Genomic DNA, 25,441 nt, shown 5'->3' with positions numbered 1-25,441 from the left:
CCATTACCTGTTGTCTGGTTTGCCAACAATCAACCGGATCTTAAGGCACACACTGCTACCCAAGTCAGGTGATCACAAGATGATCAGAGGACATGCTATCAACTTGCTGCACATATTTGATGTCCCACAGAAGTTGAAAGTTATGAGCCTGATTCTGGAAACAATCAAGAGGACTGCAGCTGATCAGAAGAGAAGTTGTGGGTATGCCCCCACACATTCAGGAGCTAATCAACTCAAAGATGGGCAAATCCAAGTACATCTTGGATAAGGAGCACCTGCCCATCTATCCTGAATTTGAAGATAACACTGTTGTGATGAATGAGAATGAACCATCTTCAGCTCAAGCACATGAAAAGAGAGAGAAGGCTAAGGCTGAGAAGGCTGCAAAGATGCCAACTGTGGAAGAGGCATCTCAGGTATTCTTGAAGAGCAAGCAAGACCAGCTTGGATATCTGATCCAATCCACCCCGAGGATTGAGAAGGGCTTGGCCACCCTGACCAAGAACCAAGAGAGCTTGGGAAGGATTATTGAGACAAAATTCTATGACCTTGATGTCAAGGTAACAGAAATCCAAACTGCAGTTGAGCAACTTCAGGAGGAAGCAGAGGAGAAGAAGGGCAAGTCTACCACAGATGCTTTTGCCAGAGTGCCCAGAGGACAGAGATCTGCTGCGGTGCCAGTGACACACACTAGAGCCACAGCATCAGCACCAGCAGCTACAGCTCCAGTTCCACCTCCAGCAGCTACTCCACCAGCTCCAGCTACTTCATCAGAAGCCTTCGTCCTTGGAGTTCTCGCAACACCACCTCCCGAAGATCAAGCCTGAGAGTCATTTAGCACTATGCATTTTCAAACTTTTTGGTAACTTGTTGCCAAAGGGGGAGAAAAATGTATAGTTCATAGGCTTCGAGAGAGAGAGTGTTGGTTTTTATCTCTCTTTGCACTTATTTGGTTTGATTTGAAACTTTATTGCGTGCTTGTGTGAGCTACTTGTGAGATACTTGTTTGATCTTGTGTTTGATCATATGCTACCCTTAATGCTTGATTGGATGATATTATCTCTTATATCCTAGATGATCATTCACTTGTTTTGGTGATGAGTGCATGCTTTAACTTCTATCATTTTGAGCGCTCCACCAAGATGTATGTGACATGGAAGAGTAACCCATGATCCTAATCGATTGTGCATTTGCATTCAAAAGCAAATTTTAAATAATGCACAAATTTAGGGGGAGCTCTTGCTTATCACATACTTCTCAAAGCGACGATGTTTTTCAATACTATTTATCATTTGTCGAAGCTTTGATCTATATGTTGTCATCAATTAACAAAAAGGGGGAGATTGAAAGTGCAACTATCCCTGGGTGGTTTTGGTAATTCCTAACAACATATAGCTCATTGAGCTAATGCTATTCCAAGATGAATATTTCACGAAAGCTCAATGGTTGGCATGGCATGGATTAGAAAGTGGACCCTTCAAAATGCTAAGGACAAAAGATTGGCTCAAACTCAAAGCACAAGACTCTACATTTTCTATTTTAGTGATCCAAGATCACATTGAGTCTATAGGAAAAGCCAATACTATTAAGAAGGGATGAGGTGTTGCTTAATGAGGCTCTTTCTCAAAATGCTTAGTGATATGCTCCAAAAACCCTCCACTACTTTCTCATATCCACATATGTCCCAAACCAAATATCCAACTCGGCCCCACCGATTCTTTCTATCCGGAGCCACCGAGTTCAGTTGACATAGCCACTGCCAGAAACCCTAGTATTTTCGGTCTCACCGATAGGATCTCGGTCTCACCGAGATGGGATTGTAATCTCTCTGTTTCCCTTCGTAACGTTTCGGTCAAACCGAGATGAGCGATCGGTCCCACCGAGATTGCAATGCAAACACTCTGTTTCCCTTTCGTAACGTTTCGGTCCAACCGAGATGAGCGAATCGGTCCCACCGAGTTTGCCTAACCAACTCTCTGTTCGACTATTACCAAAATCGGTCCCACCGAGTTTGTGTAATCGGTCTCGCCGAGATTACGTTATGCCCTAACCCTAATTATATCGGTCCCACTGAGTTGACATGTCGGTCCCACCGAAACACCTAACGGTCGCATTATGAACCAATTTGGTCTGACTGAGTTCTCTGATTCGGTCCCACCGAGTTTGGTGATTTGTGTGTAACGGTTAGATTTTGTGTGGAGGCTATATATACCCCTCCACCCCCTCTTCATTCGTGGAGAGAGCCATCAGAACATGCATACACTTTCAATACATATTTTCTGAGAGAGAACCACCTACACTTGTGTTGAGGTCAAGATATTCCATTCCAACCACATAAATCTTGATCTCTAGCCTTCCCCAAGTTGCTTTCCACTCAAATCTTCTTTCTACCAAATCCAATCCTATGAGAGAGAGTTGAGTGTTGGGGAGACTATCATTTGAAGCACAAGAGCAAGGAGTTCATCATCAACACACCATTTGTTACTTCTTGGAGAGTGGTGTCTCCTAGATTGGCTAGGTGTCACTTGGGAGCCTCCGACAAGATTATGGAGTTGAACCAAGGAGTTTGTAAGGGCAAGGAGATCACCTACTTCGTGAAGATCTACCGTAGTGAGGCAAGTCCTTCGTAGGCGACGGCCATGGTGGGATAGACAAGGTTGCTTCTTTGTGGACCCTTCGTGGGTGGAGCCCTCCGTGGACTCGCGCAACCGTTACCCTTCGTGGGTTGAAGTCTCCATCAACGTGGATGTACGATAGCACCACCTATCGGAACCACGGATAAAAAATCTCCGTGTCAACATTGCGTTTGCTCCCTCAAACTCCTCCATTTACCTTCATATGCAATTGTTTTACATTCCGCTGCTATACTCTTAGAATCGCATGTGTAGGTTGATTGCTTGACTTGTGCTAAGTTGTTAAAATCTGCCAAGAACTAAAATTAGGAAAAGGCTAGATTTTTATTTGGTCAAGTAGTCTAATCACCCTCCCTCTAGACATACTTTCGATCCGACAGCTAGTTTCATCAATACCATTTAGCATGCTTGCTTATCAGTTTGATTGACATGTATTTATTGTAAAATGGTTGTGGCAGGAAGCAGGGAATGATTACTGTGGATACTACGTTTGCGAGTCCATCCGCCACATGACCTATGAGCGGGGCTACTCTAAAAAGCAATATGAAGTACGTAAGCAATATTATTCATAATTTTATTTTATTACCATCATTTGTGTTGAGTTTCATTCATTCATATATATGTATTGACCCCCTTTTTCAAATTAGATGTTTCAGATGCGGGATGAACTCCTATCACAAGATCGCATGCGAGCAATTCAAGAGGAACGGATTCTTTCTTGACCACATCATCAATAAAGACGGAGAATACCATGTGAAACTTGAGTTCATATATAATTAGGGGATTATATTGTAAGAGATATTTTATTGTATATATGTAGCTAATAGCGTCGGATAGATATACGAAAACTTGTTGTTCGACCAATCTCTCGGAGAAGGAGAGGTCGATCACTTCTCTCTGTATATGTTCATGACGATCTTCTGTACTTAAAGGTTCCCTTCATTTGCTTACTAGCTAGCGTGGCACGTAGCGTCGACTAAGCACGGAGATAAGAGAGGACACTTCTCTCTATTAGCTAGCTAACACAATATATGAAACCCTACATTAACCCTACAAAACCCCCCAAACCCCCAAACCCCCACCCCTTTAAAAAAAACCCCAGCCTCTGAACTGCTCACGCGTGGATGCATTTTAGTCCCGGTTGGTGCTATCAACCGAGACAAAAGGACCCCAGCCTGAGCAAGCCGCAGCGGCCACGTGGAGCCCCATCTATCCCGATTTGTATAAAAACCGGGACTAAAGGTATTGGGTTTTAGTATCGACCCTTTAGTCCCGGTTCCCGAACCGGGACAAATGGACCTTTTTTACTAGCGGGGAGGAACGCGTGAGCGAGGCCACGGACCGCAGTCGTCACGGCAGGTTCCTTAGGGTTCTTGAAATGGCAGGCTGTGGCCGGGCGGTCGGAGGGAATCTCCAACGCCGTCGCACCCACCGGCAGCAAGGAGTCACCGGGCAGCATCTCCATCGACGGTGCAAGAAGAAGTGAAGTGTGGAAGGGAGGGTACTGGCGTTGCGAGGAGGACGAAGAGTTGTGGTGCTTTTAATGGGCATGATGTGTCGTGGCTGTTGGTCGCTCGTGCATTTTACTTCAGCGCTGCGGTTGCTTTGGAAAGAAGACTCGGGATCGGGAGATTTCTCTCCGCCTACATATCTTCGAGATTGTGGCTGTGAAAGGTGCTAGGATTTGGGATTGATTGCCGTGGTCTTCATCCATCGGCCTATCTTCTATTTATATGCAGCTAGGCTTGTATATCTAGTATTGCAATCAATCAGTATCAGTCAGATTAATTCCTGATTGATATGACTGCCCGTGAGTGATCTTCTATATACGGCAACTACTAATTGTACATCGTGAGGATATGCAAAACATGGTAATCTTAACACTCCGGTTCGATCTCATCCTGCAAGATTGAGATCGTTGCAGAGCTGCCTGAGTTATTGTGCATCGATCGGTTTCGTCATGTGCTAACTGATCATGAGTTGACACGAACTGGATCTGAAGGTCCTTCCGAGCCACTCATTCTCAAACAAAGTGAAAATCAACTTTGATGTATTTTGTTCAAGCGTGAAACACTGAGTTGGCTGACAAATACGTAGCACCCAGGTTATCACATCATAATAAGGCCCTAACCTAGAATGAACATTGCCCGGATTCCACAGATTGCAGCCAGATGGCCGGAGCCCTCTGAGCCTCACCTTCAGTAGCGGTGGTTTTGAGAGCTTGAAAAGAGGCACGAACTGTCCGTTGGCGTCGTGCGAGTGTGAGCGCTCCCAAACGCTGACGATCTCGATAGGGACGGCGGTAGTGGAGCGATCACCATAGTAGATCCGGAGCTCGCGGGGTATCTCTCGGGGCTGCTCGACCTCAAGGACAACGCGGACCGTGGAGAGGTCGGGTGCCCCAAGCAGGTCAGGTCAATGTCGCGCACAAACCCGAATCTGCGGCAGTTGTCTCTGATGAGCATCGCCCTCCGCTGCTCCATGGGGTAGTCGTGCAGCGCCACCTGGACCATGTAGCTACGGCAGAGGTTAACCACAAGTCCACAACCTGATGGGCAGGAGATTGACTGTGACGCCGTCGAGCCGGAACGGCTGCCTGCTCACGGCCTTCTCCCGGTCACGGGGCGTGCGGAATATCATAGGAATATCTGAGCTGAGCAGCCCGGAAAGGAGGCAAGAGCTGGAAGTTCTTTGGCAGGTCGAGCGCCAGGGTGCGGAAGACGCAACGGATGAAGGCCCCCGACTCGACGTGGTTGGGGGCCTCGGACCAGGTGATGCGCGCGAACGAGATTAGCCGCAAAGTGGAGATCCCCGGATCATCGAGACTGCCTTCAAGGTGTTACACCTTCAAGGAGTCCAGTGGGAGTTTAATTTTTAACATCATGACTAATTTCACTTTTACATCCATGCAAAAATTTAGTTTAATCTTTCATGGGAATTTCCGCTTTTTTTATGAGACCATGGTAAATTTACTTTATGAAACATGGCAATTACTATTAAACAATATATGGTACGTCCTTTTGGGTTCTAACATTGGTTTGTGTCTTCTTGTACATAGTAAAAATACGTCACAATTTTAATGAATATTTTTTGCCACTATGTACAGATGCAAACTGCCATGCCTTTTTATTTTCTTGCGCTATTAAAAAAACTGGACCATGGCAAATGCTGCTTTTAAAGATGATGGCAATTCCGTTTCTAAAAAAAAGATGATGGCAATCTTTTTTTCATGGTCTATTGGCATTTTTTTTGTATTTTGAACTATGGCAATTTTTACTAAAACAATCCATGATATATCGTTTTTCATCGATGTATGTCAAATTTATTTCCCTCTATTTTTGGGCATTGACAATTTTTTCATAGCATTGCAAAAAAATTCCGCTTTATTAGTCACAACAACAAAAATGGGCTTTTTATTGGTCAAGCAAAAACTGAGGTTTTTTTTAGTCAGAGACAAAATCGGTCCTTATCGAAGGAAATATGCCCTAGAGGCAATAATAAAGTTGTTATTTATATTTCCTTATATCATGATAAATGTTTATTATTCATGCTAGAACTGTATTAACCGAAAACTTAGTACATGTGTGAATACATAGACAAACAAAGTGTCCCTAGTATGCCTCTACTTGACTAGCTCGTTAATCAAAGATGGTTAATTTTCCTAGCCATAGATATGTGTTGTCATTTGATGAACGGGATCACATCATTAGAGAATGATGTGATGGACAAGACCCATCCGTTAGCTTAGCACTATGATCGTTCATGTTTATTGCTATTGCTTTCTTCATGACTTATACATGTTCCTATGACTATGAGATTATGCAACTCCCAAATACCGGAGGAACACTTAGTGTGCTATCAAACGTCACAACGTAACTGGGTGATTATAAAGATGCTCTACAGGTGTCTCCGATGGTATTTGTTGGGTTGGCATAGATCGAGATTAGGATTTGTCACTCCGTGTTTTGGAGAGGTATCTCTGGGCCCTCTCGGTAATGCTCATCACTATAAGCCTTGCAAGCAATGTGACTAATGAGTTAGTTGCGGGATGAAGTATTACGGAACGAGTAAAGAGACTTGCCGGTAACGAGATTGAACTAGGTATGATGATACCGATGATCGAATCTCGGGCAAGTAACATACCGATGACAAAGGGAACAACGTATGTTGTTATGCGGTTTGACCGATAAAGATCTTCGTATAATATGTAGGAGCCAATATGAGCATCCAGGTTCCGCTATTGGTTATTAACCGGAGATGTGTCTCGGTCATGTCTACATAGTTCTCGAACCCGTAGGGTCCGCACGCTTAACGTTCGATGACGATTTGTATTATGAGTTATGTGATTTGATGTACCGAAGTTTGTTCGGAGTCCTTGATGAGATCATGGACGTGACGAGGAGTCTCGAAATGGTCGAGACATAAACATTGATATACTGGACCATGTTATTCGGACACCGGAAGTGTTCCGGATAGTTTCGGGTAAAAACGGAGTGTCGGAGGAGTTACCGGAACCCCGCGGGGAGTTGATGGGCCTTAGTGGGCCTTAGAGGGAAGGAGAGGCAGCAGCCAGGAGGTGGCACCCCCCCTAAGCCCAGTCCGAATTGGACAAGGGGTTGGGGGCGCGGCCCCCCTCTCCCTTCCTTCCCCCTTCTCCTTTAGGTGGAAACCTACTAGGACTAGGAGTCCTAGTAGGATTCCCCTTCTCCCGGTGCACCTAGCTAGGGCCGGTCAGCCTCCCCCTCGCTCCTTTATATACGGGGGCACGGGGGCACCCTAGAACACACAAGTTGATCTTTTAGCCGTGTGTAGTGCCCCCCTTCACAGTTACACACCTCGGTCATATCGTCGTAGTTCTTAGGCAAAGCCCTGCGCCGGTAATTTCATCATCACCGTCGCCATGCCGTCGTGCTGACGGAACTCTCCCTCGGCCTCAACTGGATCAAGAGTACGAGGGACGTCATCGAGCTTAACATGTGCTGTACACGGAGGTGTCGTACGTTCGGTGCTAGGATCGGTCGGATCGTGAAGACGTACGACTACATCAATCGTGTTGATAAACGCTTCCGCTTTCGGTCTACGAGTGTACGTGGACACACTCTCCCCGCTCGTTGCTATGCTTCTCATAGATAGATCTTGCGTGATCGCAGAAAATTTTTTGAAATACTACGTTCCCCAACACTTATTTATTTTCTCTTTTCTTTTTCTCAGTAAAAAGGCATGTATAGCGGTGGGGAAGGGAGTTCGGGCTGCCGGTCGAACGTATCAAACAAAAACGTTTGGTCCAGCGTTCTCACATACCGAACGTCTTCCACTAAAAAAAGGTACCAAACGTCTTTGTTTGTTCTAAGTTACGTCAAAATCTAACGTTCGGTGGTTATCAGGGTCCCTTCTTTTTATTATTATCTATGAACCATGTATTGCATCAAAATGTACTTCGTGCATTCTTCGGAACAACTGATAGTATTTTTTGAACAATTGCCGAAGAGGAGAGGATACACGCATGAATGCATTACTCAAAGCGCCAAAGGCAGGTTACAAGACAGCGCTAACGCACAAAGAGAATTATTGGCGCCAAGACACGACTACCACATTCTTATGAGTGAATCTAAAAGTCTAGAGGGAGAAATCTTTTGTAATATTTATGACAGTAACCCTAGGGGAATTCTCTTCCGCGCGAAAGACCAGTTGTTCGTGAATTCTCAATTTTTCCACAGAATTGAGAGAGCCATCGAAGGACAAATGTTGTTGTCGAGGCCATCCTGCTCGGGTATGTCCAAAATCATAGTAAGGGAGTGCGGGGCGACGAACTATAGTGCGTTCCAAACCTGTATCGCAGCCGTACAATGGATGAATACAATCAGTAGTAATAATTTACTTGAGGAGGTCGTGGTTGGTGTTGAGGTGATCCCTGAAGAGAAGCCATTCGGAGATCTTGACCTTGATCGGCACTTTATATAGAGCCAATGAGCTCATCAAAGGGGTGAACCAAACTTGGCCAAGTGGGCCACCGCACACGTGCTCGACCCGTCATAGGCCTGGCCTGGCATGCAGCAAGCCTTGGCCCGTGTCTGAGCTGCGAGGCAAGGCCCGCATGCTGGTACAACACGGCTTGTTTATCGTTTATAAATATATAGGCCCACAAAACCAGCCCAAGTAGCTCATTAGGCCGAAAAGCATGCAGCCCACATGGGCCGAACATGCTGCGCTCCGGCCCGTTTACTATAGGGGTCGTGCATGTGCCTGGGGCGCAGCACGCGGGCCGGCACGGCTCAGCATGACCTGTTTAGTAAACGTGTTTTTTTTAGGTGTGTTTAGTAAACGTGTTGTGGTGGGCTGTGCTGTGCCAGGCATGTTTAGCCCTGGGCCGGCCCAGGTGGCCAGGTCTGGGGTGAACGACTGATAGTATTGTGTGACCGTACAGTTATCTCTATCTTGATGAATACCATGCTTCATACTGTTTTCACACTTCAATTCTGCATATGATAGGAGATACAGTATATGAACAAAAGACACAAGGGCAGACCATTTTTACTAGTATTGGACAAAAGACACATGCATTTTGACTACATACAGGAGCGTCCAGGAGGCTCCAGTTCCTAGTCTTCGTTATTTGGCCTTGCAGAGTACTTCCCATTGGCGTCGTAGGAGTGCGACCAGTCCCAAACCCTGACGATCTCGATGGGGACGACGCTAGCGGAGCAATCGTCGTAGTAGATCCGGAGCTCGCGGGGGATTGCTCGAGGGTGCTCGACCTGAAGGATGACGCGGACGGTGGAGAGGTCGGGCGCTGCGAAGCAGGCGCGGTCGATCTCGCGCACGAGCCCAAAGCTGCGGCAGTTGTCCGCGGTGTGTATCCCCGTCCGCTGCTCGACAGGGTAGTCGTGCCGCGCTGCGTGGACCATGTAGCCGCCGCCGCGGGAGACATCGGTGACCATTTCAACGGGCACGAGCTTCACCGCGACGCCGTCGAGCTGGAACGGCTGCCTGCGCATGGCCGCCTCCCGGTCACAAGGCCTGCGGAATGACATAAGAATGTCACCGGAGCGCAAGGCGGGACGGAGGAACTGGAAGTTCTGTTGCAGGTCGAGCGCCAGGGTGCGGAAGACGCGGCGGATGAAGGGCTCCGGGTCCGTGCCGCACGGAGGGGTGATGCAGGCGTAGGCGATGCGCCCCGCGTGGTGGTGGTGCGCCCTCGAACCATCGCGACAGTACAGCTTGATGATGGAGTCCGGGAGGATACGTCGGTGAGGCCGCGGACCGCGGTGGCGGCGGCAGGGACCTTAGGGCCCTTGAAATGGCACAAGTTGGCCGGACGGTCGGAGGGAATCTCCAACGGCGTCGCGCCCTCCGGCAGCAGGGCGTCGGCGGACAGCATTTGGACAGCGCGAGAAGTGAAGTGGAATTCCAATGTGGAATGGAGTCTGATGTTGAGAGGAGGAAGAGCCGAGCCGAAGAGTGGTGCTGTTTTCATGGATGACCCGAGGAGTGGTGCTTGGTCGCTCGCCGTTACTGCAGCGCAGGCAGCTCTCTCTTCTGTGTGGTTTGGACTTTGGGCTGATGGCATGGCAGCTCTGTTCTGCGACTGCGAGAGGGCAGGGCATGCCGCATGCATTTGACTTCAGCTTTCTATGGTTGCTACTACGGTTCCAGTGTGTGTCTACTCGGGAGTAGCTGAATCACTATTCACTAGCCCTTGACATGAGCAAGGCTGTTCCATGACTCTGCAGCACGGAAGCGCCAAGGTTGGGCCGCTCGCTGCACCCTGGACTGGAGGTCTATGTCCCGCTAGAGTAATGGCCGCACTGCCCCTACCTTGACTTTTGTAGTGCTTTGACTTGACTTGGGTGAGTGGGGATGCATACAAGCGCATTTCCGTTAATGTTTTCAGTGGACGTGCAGTTCCAATCGGCAATCGCAATGGAAAATTTGTCGCTCCATTTTCTCCATTTCCAGGGTCAAGGCGAAAAAATTATTCTACTCCATTTTTCAGCCGAGCCGAGCGCGCGTGAGCCAACTTACGATGGAATTCGTTTCTGTGTTTACGAGAAGATGTCGTTTTCTTTGCTCGCGCGCTCAGATCAACGAACCAAGTTTTTTGCCAACAAACATCCAGATATATGTTACTTGGGAGAACATGGGCTCTCTCAGAGCTGAGCGACTCTCGGCCGTCGGATCTGGTTGCTTGATCGGATCTCGGCCGTCGGATCGAGTCCTTGGAAGACCTCGGCCGTCGGATCGAAGAGGTGTCACTGTTGCAATGAATAGTTACCTCTCGCTGTAAAAATCTCATGCCACCGTGTGTAATTCTCGTGCCCCGCCAAGGGCATTTTCGTAATTTCACATTGTTGGCAAAGTGCCCAACTAGGGTTGAGACCGTGAGAGGTTGAGAGTGTGCTGGTCGTTCCCCTCCCCCTCGAGCCCGCCTCCTCTCTTCCCCTCCTCTCCTCCCCGCGCTCTTCCCCTCTTCTCCTCTCCTCCCCACCGCCTCCCGCCTCCTTTCCTCCCCACCGCCTCCCGCCTCTCGAAGAAACAGCAACCCCCGCCCGCGCCCAGAAGCCCAGCCCGCCACCAAGCGGCAGTTCCAGGCGTTGCGGGGCGGCAGGGGGCTCAGCCTCAACCCGCTAACCCTAGCTGCACCCCACACCGCCGCCGGCTCCTTCTCCCGGCCTGCCGGTCCCCGCCGTCCGCGTCCACGGCGTCGTCGTCGTTGTCCTCGCGTGCACACGGCAAGAGGAGCACGGGAGACGTGGCTGCGCCGCCGCCTCCGCCTCTGCTCGCCCTCGCGTTGTCGTGCCGTTTCCTCCTCCACGCCCCCTTGATGCTCATCAGGAAGAGCACGGCTCGCAGTCGGCCCTCGCGAGGGAGTGCCGGACGCGCGCAGGAGGGAGTGGCGGACGCGCGCAGGAGGGAGCGGTGGAGCAGTGGCGCCGGTCGAGGTGAGCTTGTTTTTGTTGCTTTTAGTCTAGCTAGGTTCCAAGGAAGGGGACATTTAGGCTTTTCTTGTGCTGTTGGTGGCTTATTATGCGGTCAAACATTGGATCTAGATGCATTTTTGTAATTGATGTATTATGTTGCAGTCTGTAGCTTCCCTTATAAGATGCAACATAGATTAGTTGTTGTGATTTCTCATTAGACGATTCCTTTATGAACATTCTAGTATAACTGTGAAAATGTTGCTACTGTTGATTATACCAAAAAAAGATGAAGAACCATACTAAATGCTGGAGCCAAGTCTCTGATGTTACAACGCTAAGCCATCGATTCTGCATCCATTATTGCTCCACTTTGCTGGTTGTTTCAACTTTCATCATTTAATTCAGTAGCGTTGTATTCTCATAAAGCCACATTATCAAAGGGTCAAGGATCAGCAATTTGATATGCATCCGTGACAATGAAGGTAAAACTTGAATATAACCTCATGGTCATGCCTGCAACATTATAAGATTACTTTATGGTACAAAATATCATGCACTGTCTTACAAATAATTGTTTGCCGTTCTAAAAATATGGATACTACATTGAATTTGTCTTGGACTTCTTAATTTAACCTCTGTGCATGTTCTTATGACAGTGATGTGATGTGTGAAATTTGTGACTTTTTGTATGATCAGATTTTAAGGGAACACCGCCCTGCCAAAAAGCCGACCATTCGAGCTAGCCACACTGTGAAAGGGCCAAGCAATAACAATCTGATATACATCAGTTGACGATGAAGGTATGTGTATATACAATGTGTGGCGGCGATGTCATCTCAAATTTCCTGTTTAAGCTTGATGCATGCTCTTATAACTGCCCTGTGATATGTGATATTTGTTTGATATCGGAAGAAAGAAATGTGCTCATATTATTTTTCTGCTCATTGATATGCACATGGTTACTGCTCCTATACCAATTACATGGATATCCTGAAATTTGGTGTGCCTATATGCTAATTCAGTTAGGCTTACAAGCATATAAATGCACTAGCTTTTTAAATAGTAAGATTTTTTTGATCTATTTTCCCCCTTTTGACAGATCAGATACGTAACTTTATCCATAAGCTTATTTGCTTCAAAGGCTTATTGTACTGCTACAGATTTCTCCACGGTGCGGAATCGATGCTGGTGACCCCGCCATTTCCACACCACCCCAAGGTATTTCGATCCTTACCTTGCGCCCCAAGCCAGCGCCTATTCTCACGTGCAGTAGCCGAAATTCATGTGCTTCCCTACTTCAAATGAAAGGATCCATACTACATAAATAAACTAAGTCATGTTCTTTAGAAGTATATGCACTCCTGGACTGAATGTCGAAACTGTGTTGTATGTCTTCCTTTAACTGCTCTCTGATCTCAAATTTATTTTCATTGTAGTAACCATTTGGGACTTGGATATGAATTATTTTGTCTGGGCATTTGAATTTATTCGGACGTTTTTTTTTTGAATATTTACTGTGAGGCAAAGCCCCACAGTCCTTTATTAGAAAAAGTACCACTGTACAAGTAAAAACAAACTATACAAAGAAGAAAAACAAAAGGGGAAAGAGTCTACCTATTTTCTAACTAACTGTACTTGCTTTACAACAAAGAAGCAATCCAAGCCAAAAGCTTTGGCTTGTTACAGTCCTTCACCCTGTGAGCAAGCAAAGAAATATCATGGATGAATTTACACTTCCAAGCACTGAAAGTAGCTCTCTCAGCTCTGAAAGTTCTGCCATTTCGCATAATCCAAATATTCCATGCTGCTGTTAGTATAACTTCAACGAAGAAAGGGTGTGTGAAGTTGGACCTGGCGTGTAGTAGCAAGCAAAGAAATATCATGAATGAATTTATTCGGACGTGGCCGGTTACCGTATGGTGAACTTAGATCAACTTATGCAGACACACAAAAACACATGCACTTAGACTCATATAACTTAGTCATCACAACATGAGTTAGGAACAAGTGCAGTGCTGTAATTTTGAGCGAGAGAGAGAGAGGAGTACATTACTTATTCCACTTCTAAGCTACGCTTGTGCCCCTGTTCCTAATAGTTTCAAACCGATGTGTTTCTTGCCTTACATGAATTGAACCATGCTACTTTGAAATCAGAGAGCAGACAACTATAGGTTTAGTTTTTAGTTCAAGTATAGTATCTGCTAGCTACTGTATATGCAACACCACATTTTGAATTATCCAATAGAATTAAGTTCATGTCCAGACTGTTCTAGATAGCAAACTATAACATATGTGAACCCCTGATGTATACTAGGAAGCGTTTGTTCATTAGTATGGCCTTGAGGTTGTCGGGTGGCCCCAGCAGCCTCGCCGGCTCCGCCCTGTATATGGTTTCAATATGTGTTTTTTAGTCTTCATTGCTGATAATACCTTACATTGATAGTGTGATTGTTAACCTGTTGTGATATTGAAAACCTGATAAAGAATATATTTTATGACTGAATGTTTGACGTGGGACTCCGAGAATCTCAGTTCTGATTGGTACATGAATCTTATATTTTGTCCATCCTTTTTTGTTTTGATATTATTAGTGATATTTGCTATTTGCTTGTAAGTTATGCAGTTTTCAAGCACACATTTAGTTTAGGTGAATCTAAACTAAATCTGTGAGCTTTGTCAGTTTTCAAGCACACATTTAGTGATACTTGGCATTTACTTTAAAGTTATGCAGTTTTCACTGGAAGAATCTCATTAGATAGCCTAAACTGTGAGGTTTGAGTATCATATTTCGTCTCCGAGTTCTTTTGTTGACTTGGTTCCAAAAGAACTACGATTGCTTCCTGCATTTCTAATATCCAGCAGGCATAGGATATTGGCAATCTCTAAATTTGTGCATGCATAAAAAGTAGTTATACACAGTTGGAAACTCTGTTTTTTATATGTGATTGAAGAAAAAAACTTTGCTTCTAGAAGTTTAGTTTCCTTCTTGAATATGTGGTCTTTAATATTGGATGCTGCCATCAGTTTGGTCTCTCGAGTATAAAAAACCTTTTCCCCCGGTGAGATGTGTGACTGTGTCGTCTTCTTGATGCAGGTGCTATTTTGTTTGTCAGTGATAGGCCTTGTGGAGTTGCAGTTGGTATGTTGGATTCATGTTTGCTGCCTTCGCTCTGTATGGAAATATTATAGGATATAATGGGTAAGATCCATATTTTATTTAATGCAGAACTCTTGTATGAAAACTTGTGCAGTAGTCAAAATATGTTGTGTATAAATAGGAATAATATAGTTGGCAAATAAGATGCCACCGTTGATGCTCTCCAGCAGTAGCTATGCAAGTATATTTATCTTCTGCAAATGAACTTCTATAGAATTATGGGCTTGGTATTGCATGCTTGACAGAATCTTAGCATTGTCATATGGTCGGCGACCACTTCTCATTGTAGTTGCATCACAATTGCGATTTGGACAAGTTTCATTTAAAGAAACTATAAATTATTCTCAATGATTTATTTCTGTCTCAACTCCACGTATGGCCGCCACTGACGATGTTCATTCTGTCTCATTTTTATGAAGGTAGCCCTACCACAAGCCATAATCCTTGAAGCATTGACCCACCTATACATCATGGACCCAATTTAATTTATTTTTTTGCTTTGCCTGAACAATTAGTACAATATGTTCCTTAGAAATCTGCATTTACCTCTCTGCAATAGTTTTAAAGTTCACATATCATGTATATTTATTACCATATCCTGCTTAAACCATTGGACCTTCTTTGTAAGAATATCTTATTTTTTTTCTATTGCAGCTTTCTCCTGGAACCATCGTCATAAACCAATCAACTCTTTGAGAATGGAAGGTACGCCACTATACTCGACGGCTATTCTCACATTGCTTTGCTATCTGCTATTTTCGTACCTGACTTGGCTTGCCTGTGTACTCCCAAATTTAATCTTCCCTTTCTTAGTTAACAGTGCTATGCACGTATTTATGTCATTCATGTCTATTCTTGAAGCAGAATAAAGGAACACCCCGTGGTAAAAGGTTTATATATGGCCCGACCAATTAAACACTGATATGGCATAGGCAGAATATATGGTTCTTTCCAATTATTAGTTGTCCTTTTCCATTCTGAAAGCAACTGAATGTGATGACAAACCATACTAACCAGCCAAGTGCCATGATTTCAGAATCATATTCTGATATTCCTACATGCAAATCATTTTGAGGTGAAGAACCAGATGTCTTTTGCCTCAAAGTAACTTAAAAACCAAGCTATCAGACCTAGCTAAAGGTCTCATTGCGCATTCCTATCTTCTGTAGTGTGCTGCTGTTTGTTTTGTACAACTTATAAGGAACTATGCACTACTATGATCTGGATATGGTCTATGTAAATATTGCACCATATCCTACCTGAAAAGGAATTGGAATCGTATGTATTGCTTTTCCAGTCATGCTCACTCCCTGGCTTCTAATTGCTAATGCCTTGCTGCTATCAGGAGAAGACGACATCAAGAAGGCCATGGCTGAGGCAAAACTGTGAACAAGCGGGCAAGATGTGTTGACGCAAGATATCTTTTGCTATATCATGCATCATGATCGTATGACCCACTCTATGGATATGAACCACTATATTGGACATTCTTACATTTTACTGAATCATATCCTTCCTTGAGAATTGTGTCTTAGGCTTTTGCTCTCATGCTCCTGCTGTTGTACTAAACTTAATGTCAGCTAATGTCCTTTGGCACCCGGCACTGTTGTACTAAACTTAATGGCAGCTAATGTCCTTCGGGCACCCTGCATCAAGGTGTGTTGCCTATTTTTTATGGTCTTGTGAACACACTGAACTTGATGTTACCCTATAATCTTTTGCCGATATTGAGCATCACTATGTCTTCCTTCTATCATGTTTCTTTTTCACTTTATTATTATCCGTTGGGACCGGCACCCTCGCGCCTTGGCGCGGACCCGATCTAGTATATACGAATTCTCAAGCGTGCACGCACTTGTTGTCCAACCCTTTTTCCCATGATTGATCTCTCTTTCTTCAAAGTGAATTAATTGTTTTTTGGACGCGTCTAGCGGGCAAACGTGTGCCCGCTAGTGCCCCCTGGCAGCCTCCCATATTAGGTATGTTTTGGTCCCCCCCCCCCCCCCCCCAGTCCAGATTTGGAAAGGAAAGGGTTCACCGTCTCCCACGTCCCTCCGTCCACCCAGCTTCTCTCCCTCCCTTCACGCGCTTCACCAAAAGCATTGCCCCCTCTCTCCTTTCTTCTTCTCTCCCAAGCTGTCCCCACGCCCTTCTTCTTCTCCCTCTTCTTTCTTCTTCCACCCCATCGTCTTGTGTGACCACCCATCGAAGAGAAAAAAGCACCTGGTCCCTGGGCAACTAGTATCTTTTTTTTGCACTACACCTGTTGCAGAGAAGAAAAGAACCCAAAAAAGGAAGTGAGTAACTACAATGCATATTTTAAGCAAAACATGTATTGACAACAAGCAACTCTCGGCAAGGGATGAAAAAACAGAATGCCTGCTTACGTTTCTCTTTTGTTTCCAAGTACTGGTTGTTGTGTGTTTAGGCTTGCTTTTGGACTAGTAAAAAAGTGTGTTGGAAAACATGAAGGAGCGGCAACTTTTATGGTTGTTTTAAGCAAACACAGTGGTAAAAAACAAGCAACTCTCATGTGTGCTCATGTGTTGAGGGTGAAAAAAAATGGGGTAAACACATCTCTAAATTTTAATTTGCTTTGTGCACTGCTATTTTTAAGCAAAGTCCGGTTCAATCATTTAGCAACTCTAGAAAGCAGAAGCAAGTTCTAGGGGTGTTTTGAGCAAAAACATTGTTAAGAGCAAACAAATTCATGTGTGGTCATGTGTTAAGGGTGAAAAAAGAGGGCTAGAAGCAACTATGGATTTTAATTTGGTTTGTACATTGCTGTGGTGATAGAATTTAGCTTTTTTAAAAGCACCAACATCTAGGTGGGCTGTTTTCAAAGCAAGTCCAATGCTGGTAATCAACTATGTGCAAAAAATCGGTAAAATCACACACGATTAGTTCCTCTCTAGATAGTAAAGCAAGTAATCTACTGGTGCATGGTATGGAGATTACCTGGAGAGTAGCTGCTCTAGGCCTTCCATGGCTTTGATATTTTTGTATGTGGGTCCTGCAAAAAATGAATGAAACAAAAAAACTAACGTTTCTTCGTAGCTTTTCTCCTCTAAAGAAACATAGTAAGGGAAAAACCATGGTGAAGCAAAAAAATAGTCATAGACAAACATAGTAAGGGAAAAATTGTAAGGACTAGGTAAAAAATAATCATAAAAACACACAGTAGTAGTTTTGTTACTGCTGGTAGAATAAGACCAAAGAAAAAGCAAAAATAGTTATATGAATTTGCTGATACTACTACTTTTAGTTTCTGGAATAGAACACACATTGCTATCTTAAAAGTCTTATTTTGGTGAATTTTTCCATCCCAAAACACTTGAAAAACACATCTGTCCCAACAAAAGGCATGCCTTCTTCCATCGTTCCTTCAACACGTAAAAGTGGCCTGCTAGAAAAAGGAGAGTAAAAAAATGTATTAGTTGCCTGTGTTCATTATGTTAGTTGCTTAATTCATTCAATTAACTTGCTTTCACCCACCTATTGGGGGTAAAAATGTAAAAAAACATATGATGTTGTTATATCAGTTGCCTGTGTTCCCTATGTTAGTTGCTTGACTCATTCAATAACTTGCTTGGAAAAAAGGGGGAAATTGTTTGATCATTTTGGGTAGTTTGAAAAAAGACTATGCGAGAAGAGAGATGCAAAGGTAGTTTGAAAAAAGACTATGCGAGAAGAGAGATGCAAAGTTTGCATCATTTTGAGGCAAATACAAGGCTATGGTTAGGCAGTTTACAAAAATTCCTTGGGCAACTCGCACCGTGTGTAGCAATTGTCTGTATTAAGTTTGCATCATTTTGAGGCAACTACAAAGACAATAGTTAGGCAGTTAACAAAAATTCCTTCAGTAACTCACATGAAAGAGCATGTGTAGCAACTATATGTAATAACTTTGCAGGAAAGGGCAAGTTTGCATCATTTTGAGGCAACTACAAACGCAATAGTTAGGCATTTAACAAACATTCCTTCAGCAACTCACACGAAAGAGCATGTGTAGCAACTATATGTAATAACTTTGCATGAAAGGGCAAGTTTGCATCATTTTGAGGCAACTACAAACGCAATAGTTAGGCACTTCACAAAAATCCTTGAGCAACTCACGCCAAAAGCATGTGTAGCGGAATAAGTTAGGCAAGTTTTGGCACTTTCCAGAGGGGCCCCCCCATCGTGTCCTCTTAGTTTCTCATAGGTTTCTCAAAGTATAAAAAATATCGCTGAGCAAGTTTTGGGCAAAACATAGAACCCAACACCCCCCGGCAGTGGATCTCTAGGCAACTCGCGCCAGCATCTCTAGTGACTAACTATTATGCGTTGGGCAAGTTTTGGGCCCAAAAAACTAGCCCTCTTGGGAGCGGATCTCTGGGCAACTCGCGACAACATCTCTAGTACCTAACCATCATGTGTTCGGCAAGTTTTGGGCAGAAATAGAACCCAACATTCCCGAGAGCAGCTCTTGGGCAACCCGCGCCAACATCTCTAGCAACTAACCATCATGTGTTGAGCAAGTTTTGGCTAAAAAATATACCCAACACTCTCGGGGGCGGATCTTGGGCAACTCGCGCCAACATCTCTAGCAACTAACTATCATGTGTTGGGCAAGTTTTAAAAACTTCCGGCCCAAAATCGCCGACGATTCCATCCCCCGCATCCCGAGGCCGCAAACCACCCCTGCGCTCAAAATCATCGATTTGCCCAAAAAACGGACCACACACACCCTCTTCAACTAGTAGACATTTAAAAAAAAAGACTGATTGTCATTTAACCAACTTTGCCTTTATACTGCAGAAAAACTAACTGGTCGGGAGCTTTTCATCCCAAGCAACATGTCTCTTTGTCCCAGGCAACAAGTGGTCGTCGTTTAGGCAACTTGCATCTTATACCAGACAACTAGTGATTCTTATTAGCAACTTTGCCTTTGACCGCAATAGTGGACGCGAGGAGGTGGCATTGAGATTCTAAATAAACATGTATTATCGATCACAAAAAAATCTCATATATGACACAGAAACAAACGATGGTGAAAATAGTTCAGTTCTTCAAAAAGAGATGGCATTTACCTCTTGAAGACAAAAGAACATGGTGTCGCTATGCTAGCTTCCACTTTTGGTTCCTTCGACATCCCTCTTGCAGCGGTGAACAGGTCCCCTTGCCTCTCCCACTGGCCACAGCTTGTTTGTGCATCCCTCATCGTCGCACCCTGTAAATTGGCCAACACTGGAAAATTTGAAAGGGATTTAAAACAACATCTTCCCATCTCTCGCAAATCATGCCTGCTATAGAAAAGCTTGTAGTATGTTCAGGCAACTACCTAGTAAACAGGAATATTGGGTGAAGAACATTACTAACAACAATAGTCTATAAGCAGAGGAGTGGCTGAACTAGAGGATAACAGGAAGCTGTAAACAAACATAAAGAACACAATGGTAAATCAATTGAAGCAGCTAGCACTGAAAGTAAAGGACACAAAAATCTTACATAATACTAGGAGTACAAGTGAAAATCCGTTGCTTCTTCATCGGCGCATTGCATGATGTGCAACCTCGGCTTGAACTTTCCTTTCCTGCTACATCAGCCGGCCGGCAGCCAACATCCATCCAATTCAGTTCAGTTGACACGGGCTGAGCAATCTTTTTGTCTGAAGATTCCTTGACACGGGCTGAGCAATTCAGCCAACATCCATCCAATTCACTTCAGCCAACATCCATCCATCCAATTCCTTGACACGGGCTGAGCAATCACCCTACAATGGAGGCCCCAACAATTCTCGATGTAGAGCAACTGCAGTCCAGTTCAGTTGTAGAATCAATCACAAGCCAGTATTTCCCTGAAAATTGCCTAAGTGGTGGATACAATTTGCCCGCTTGCACTGCAAATTTTGTCTGAAGAAATGGAGAGCAGATTCAGTCTCTCCCTTCCCCTCCCAACAGAGCAACGAAAAGCATATGTGTATGCAGCAAAACGCATGAATATGGCATCACGTTGAGCATTCTTTTTTGAAGAATCGCTAAGTTTAGTCATTAATTAGATCCGCTATGTACCTCATGTCGTCCAAGACCAAGACGACGCCATGCTCCGGCACTTCAAATGGAGCGCCCAAGGCGTCTGGGAGCGGTGGTGCTCGGACGAGCTGCACGTCCGCGACGTTGTCGGCCTTCCCGTAGACGGCATCGTCGTCTCTATGGCCGTCAACGACGCGCCCCTCGCCCGCGACATCTACTTGGACGTGGACGCCCCTGACGAGATGAGGTCTGTCGGGCGCGCCCACTTGTACTGCCGCGGGTGCTGGAGCGGCAACGTGTGGGCCGCCGACGGGGATGGCGCCCGGTGCTTGTAGATCTGACGCCGAGAGCCTGTCGATCCGGTGCCCGGACATGGCCTGCTACGCCGCCATGGTCCTCGACGACCCCACCCAATCACGGCGGCGGTTCCCTGCCGGCCGCGCCCTTCCTTAATCGCAACTGGTCCATGAGATTTGGGGGGGAGGAGTGGGGAATTTCTGTGTCTCTCAGCGAACCGAGAGAGAGAGAGAGAGAGAGGAGCGGGGAAGAGAGCTCGTCTATGCGCCGCTCGACGCGTGCCGATGTATCGTGGGGTCCCGACCAGGTAAGCGACAGACGAGCGCTCGTGCTGCTCTGCGTCCCGACCAGATGGTTCCCGTGGGCTGGTGCGCACACCATTGATCGCATCGGACGGCTCGGAAGGGTGTGTGCTCGATCTGTCTAAAGAGCCCGCGAGCACTTTTTAGGTTTTAGGTTGTTTTTTTCACTTTCTTTCTTCTTTAAAGCGAATTAATTAATTTTTATTTTTCCATCTCACAAAATAAGAAAATCTCACAGCCAAGACCCTAACATTTTACACAAAACACCCTAAAGTTTTCGCTTCATTACAAACGAGGCCAAAATTTTGACAAGTCGGGACATCAGGTGAAGATGCTCTTACATTGTGAAGTACTGCAGAAAACAAAAAAAATAAAAAGGCAGCAGTTTCATGACTTCATCACACGGCCTCCATAACATAACATAACATGCTGCTTTAGCATTGTAATCTTATTTAGCCTCTAACACAAATCTAAGCCCCGGAAGAAGTGACACTAAGCAAGTTTTTTCGACAAAGGATGGATTTTATTAGCTCAAAAAGAAGCATCAAGAAGATACATAGCATAATTAGCACACACACCGGCCTCTGCATAATTAAGATGCACACAGCAGCCTACACCAACTCACAAAGGCGCGAAAAAATGCCAACAACATGTAAAGTCATTTAAAACCAAAGCTATATGAAGGTGAGGAAAAAGGAAAAAAAACAAGGCGATCAGATTTGCGATCGACAAACTACAATAATGACCAAATCCGCAACAACCATCTCATGACACCACATGAACAACGAGGTTTTTCAACGCATCGCCTTCCGGAAGGGAGCGAGACTCGGGCGCCGCCTCACCGGATCCAACCACAAGGCCGAAATCTAGATTTTCACCCTGAAGATCAATCTGAGCCGATCGAAGCAATGCCTTCAAGAAGGTAACGACGTAAGAAAAACGTCGCCATTGCGAGGCATAACCACTCGGGTATGACCTAGGATTTCACCGCGGAGCTCAAGACCGGGTGCTCGAGTAGCACCATTATCGAAGTCACTCATGTCTTGTCGTCACCATTTTTCTGCAATTCCAGGCGATGCGACCGTCGCCGCTGCACAACCATCCCTCCGCGTCAAGCCGTCATATATAATTTAAATCTCACCATCGAAGTCAACCACCGAATCAGGAGAGATAACCCCTCCAAACCTTTCGATGACCATCATCGTTGTGGAGCCGTAGGAAGTCGCCGCAGTACTTTGTAGTCATCACCATACGGCTTACCGGATCTGAATCACCACCGCAAGGCAAAGACTATAGCGCGGCTAGCAGGCCACCGCCTGCACGGAAGGCCAACACCTCGCTGCCATGGTCCACATACAACGGGAAGCCCTGCGCGCACCAAGGTCCCGATCCCAAATCGGACCAAATCTGGCTAGAGACCGACCCGCACAGGGAGGTCCCGCGCATCACCCAACCATCCACCGCTGCATCTAAAGATGCACAAGCGGAGAAGTTGTAGGCCGGCATGTATGCAGAGCAGACAGCTCTGACGCCACGGTCAAGGAATGCCTCCAAACACCGGTGCGGAGTCGCTGGAGCATCCCAACGCTGGGACCTGCCGGCGGTTGATGGGCGGAGGAGGTGTGGGGGTTGGAGAAGTGGCTGGATCCGAGGAGAGAGGAAGTAGCAAGGACGGCCCCGCCGTCACAGTCCACCGAGAGTCTGCCTCCTCCAGCAGCAGGGGGATTTGGTGGCTAGGATTGACTTGTTGGGTGGCGGCGGCGGTGCCTCCGGAGTCACTTGGGAGCGACCCGGGAGGCAGCTAGCGACAATAAGAAGTACTCCCACAATTTCAAAATAAGTGTCACAAAGTTATACTAAACCAACAAGATTTATTTTCGGACGAAGGGAGTAATAATAAGTAAGATCAACTTCGCGGTGTAACCATCTGCATCATCATACAGTGATGCAGTTCTCAGAAATCACGCACTGACATAGTAGCTATGCATACTAACAAACATTAACGAGAATAAAGCCGACTATTGCTCTTATTAAGGACTCGGTGAATACTGCTAGCTTGCTGCCAATCCCATCGGGCACCACTTGCAGCAGCAACAATAGCAGCCAACTCATGGTATCTAGAATCAAGCCGCCGCAGGCGGTGGCTGGAAGAGAGGCACGTGCTCTCCATTGGCGTCAAGGGACTCGGACCTGTCCCAAACCCTGAGGATCTCGACGGGGACGACGCAGCGCGAGCCGTCGCTGTACCTGATGCGGAGCTCGCGGGGGATCTCTCGAGGGTGCTCCATGTTAAGGACGACGAAGACGGTGGCGAGGTCAGGCGTCGTGAAGCAGGCACGGTCGACCTCCAGCACGCCCCCGAAGTGGCAGCAGATGCCGCGGATCTCCTCCTCCGTCCGCTCCTCGACCGGGTAGCGATGCAGGGCGACGTGGGCGAGGCACTCCATCGGGGTGAAGGTGACGTTGGGCGTCTCCCCCTCGCGCACCAGCTTCACCGTCACGCCGCCGGCCACCTCGAACGGCTGCCTGCGCATGGCCGCCTCCCGGTCCTCCGGCGTGCGGAAGCACACCACCACGTCGCCGAAGCAGCTGGGCGTTTGGAGCTCCATGTCCTGCGACAGGTCCGGGGCCAGGGTGCGGAAGACGGCGCGGAGGAACGCCTTCGGGTTACCGCGGGCCGGCGCCGTGTCCGGGCTGATGTAGGCGTACGCGTGGCGCCGCGCGAAGTACGACATCTCCGGGTCGGGAGCGGGGACGTACATGGTGCAGGACTCACGGCGGGACGCGGGCCACGTGCACCGCGGTCGCCGCCGCTGGGACACCGTCGGGCTTGAACACGTCGGCGAAGTCCGGTTGGCCGTGGGAGGGGATCTCCCACGCCCTCACCGGCGCGGCGGCGTGGGTAGGCATCATCCTTGTCTTTGGCGATGGAGAAACCAACGGCGCATGCTCGTGATCGAATCGGGGGTGCGCTGCCATTTTAAAGGGCTGAATGCGGCGTGCGTTGTGGGATTTGGGCTAACGAACGATCTCTAGATCGTATCTGACTAAACACGGAAACACATTTTGTTTCTTTACGAAAGAAGAAGATCACAACCTATTTGCTTGTGCAGAAAAAAAAATCACGCAATTTTAGGGAGCAACAATTTTGGTACGTTGTGATTTATTTCCGACCACTGTCTATCAAATGATTGGCGACATTTGTGAAGATGCATTCTTTTCGTCATGGAAGTATGGAAACATTTTCTCCATCTACGGAAGCATCACTTTTTTCAGTAAATAAATGATTTGTGTCGACCGTTAAAAAGGGAGCAAGTGATTTGTGCTGAGCGAATGAAACATTATAGCTGCACGTATAATAATTATGCAACTGTGGTCTTCATAATTTGCATGTTAATAAAAAATATGGACTTTGTATAAATAAAAACTTTAAAGTGCACTCCCTACATTTCCTTTTACTCAACGTCAGCGCTCATTCTCGTCCGTGCGAACCTTATGTCCCCTGGCCGTGTAGTGTAGAGGTTAACCTAACACTAGCTCCAGAGTTTACGACCACCACAGTAATCAATTGACATGGCTTGTTGCTTATTTGGAACTACAAGTTCGTGTGTTACTCCCTCCGTCCCATAATATAAGAGCGTTTTTTACACTAGTGTAGTGACAAAAACGCTCTTGTATTATGGGACGGAGGGAGTACATGATTTCTGAATAGGCATTGTGCCAATATTTTATTAAGCTGAAGCTCTGCAAAATTTTACAAAGATGTTAATTTATGGGTTTTGTGCCAACATTTTATGAAGCTGAAACTGTGCATGGAATTCGAAGTTGTGTATTCAGATTTTTCAATTTCTTCATCACCACCGATCAGTAATCCTCAAAAACTACAGGGAAGTTGCACAGCACTAACAGATTAGCAAATATCAGCGCACAAGCTTCAGCATTTGCATGTACAATTCTTCAGGGAACAGAGGCTGCGCTGAACATTTCGTGAGAGAAATTGGATCACTGAGGTACAATTCTTCAGAGAACAGAGGCTGCACTAATATTTCGTCAGAGAAATTGGATCACTGAGGTACAATTCTTCAGAGAACTAAATAGCATGGGGGCAGCCCGCGTCCGC

General features: G+C 46.1%; 1 long non-coding RNA gene across 8 annotated transcripts; it reads right to left on the bottom strand.

Moving 5' to 3' along the window:
• Positions 1-16,405: 16,405 nt before the first annotated feature.
• LOC109747839 (uncharacterized) lies at positions 16,406-21,320 on the bottom strand. 8 transcript variants are annotated; one of them, XR_002229238.4, is made up of 5 exons: positions 20,762-21,320; positions 20,199-20,602; positions 19,781-19,920; positions 17,667-18,114; positions 16,406-16,971 (listed from the first exon to the last, which is right to left on the bottom strand). It is a non-coding gene; the product is annotated as an uncharacterized lncRNA (long non-coding RNA). The 8 variants fall into 8 exon arrangements; XR_002229241.4 differs by having other exon boundaries at positions 17,667-18,111; positions 19,781-19,937; positions 20,762-21,302; XR_002229239.4 differs by having other exon boundaries at positions 17,667-18,111; positions 20,762-21,300.
• Positions 21,321-25,441: the final 4,121 nt, after the last annotated feature.

This window comes from Aegilops tauschii, chromosome 5 (assembly GCF_002575655.3).
Source record: "Aegilops tauschii subsp. strangulata cultivar AL8/78 chromosome 5, Aet v6.0, whole genome shotgun sequence".
Taxonomy (NCBI): Eukaryota; Viridiplantae; Streptophyta; class Magnoliopsida; order Poales; family Poaceae; genus Aegilops; species Aegilops tauschii.
Note: the sequence above shows the minus strand (reverse complement) of the source record. Positions and strands in the feature narration are given on the sequence as shown.